This window comes from Carlito syrichta, unplaced genomic scaffold (assembly GCF_000164805.1).
Source record: "Carlito syrichta isolate Samal-C Ts95f unplaced genomic scaffold, Tarsius_syrichta-2.0.1 Scaffold292764, whole genome shotgun sequence".
Lineage (NCBI taxonomy): Eukaryota > Metazoa > Chordata > Mammalia > Primates > Tarsiidae > Carlito > Carlito syrichta.
The window spans coordinates 1-743 of record NW_007236860.1 but is presented as its reverse complement, the minus strand read 5'-3'; the positions used below and the strand labels follow the sequence as shown (position 1 = coordinate 743).

Sequence of the window (743 nt, the reverse complement as noted above, 5' to 3'; positions counted from 1 at the left end):
CATCGACAAGGAGGACCTGCACGACATGCTTTCCTCGCTGGGGAAGAACCCCACGGACGAATTACCAGGAGGGCATGATAAGTGGAGCCCTAGGGTCCGTCAACATCACCATGTTCCTCACCATGTTTGGGGAGAAGCTGAACAGCACTGACCCAGAGGATGTGATCCGCAACGCCTTTGCCTGCTTTGACGAGGAGGCCTCAGGTTGTACCCACAAGGACCAGCTCCGGGAGCTGCTCACCACCATAGGCGACTGCTTCACGGACGAGGAGATGGAAGAGAGGAACCGCGAGGCACCCATCAGCAAGAAAGGCACCTTCAACTACGTGGAGTTTACACGCTCCTCAAATATGGCAGCAAGGACAAGGATGACTAGGCTGCCCAGCCCTCCCGACGCCAGGCCCTGTCCCAGTCGCTCCCTCCCTCGCACAATCCCAGCTCCATGCCACGACCCTGCAGGACCCTCTTGGGGGACCCTCCCCTGAGGGGCGAGGGTCTCAGCTCCCAGGGAAGGGAACAGACCAAGAGAGGTACCAGGCAAGGGACACACGCTGACTCGAGGCAGGTATGCCACCGTGACCCTTCCAAGACCATCTTCTGGGGAGATGGGCCAGGGCAGCACCCAGGGGCACCAAGCGAAGGCCCCTCAGGGAAGCCCAGATCTCAGCAGTGGCCTGACCATTCCTGGCTGCCCTGGAGAAGGGCCCCAGGTCCTGGGATTGACACCACTGCACGCAAAGCCC

General features: G+C 60.8%; 1 pseudogene; it reads left to right on the top strand.

Annotated features, from left to right (window-relative positions):
* Nucleotides 1–4: 4 nt before the first annotated feature.
* On the top strand, nucleotides 5–376 carry LOC110595345 (annotated as a pseudogene).
* The last annotated feature ends 367 nt before the right edge of the window (nucleotides 377–743 follow it).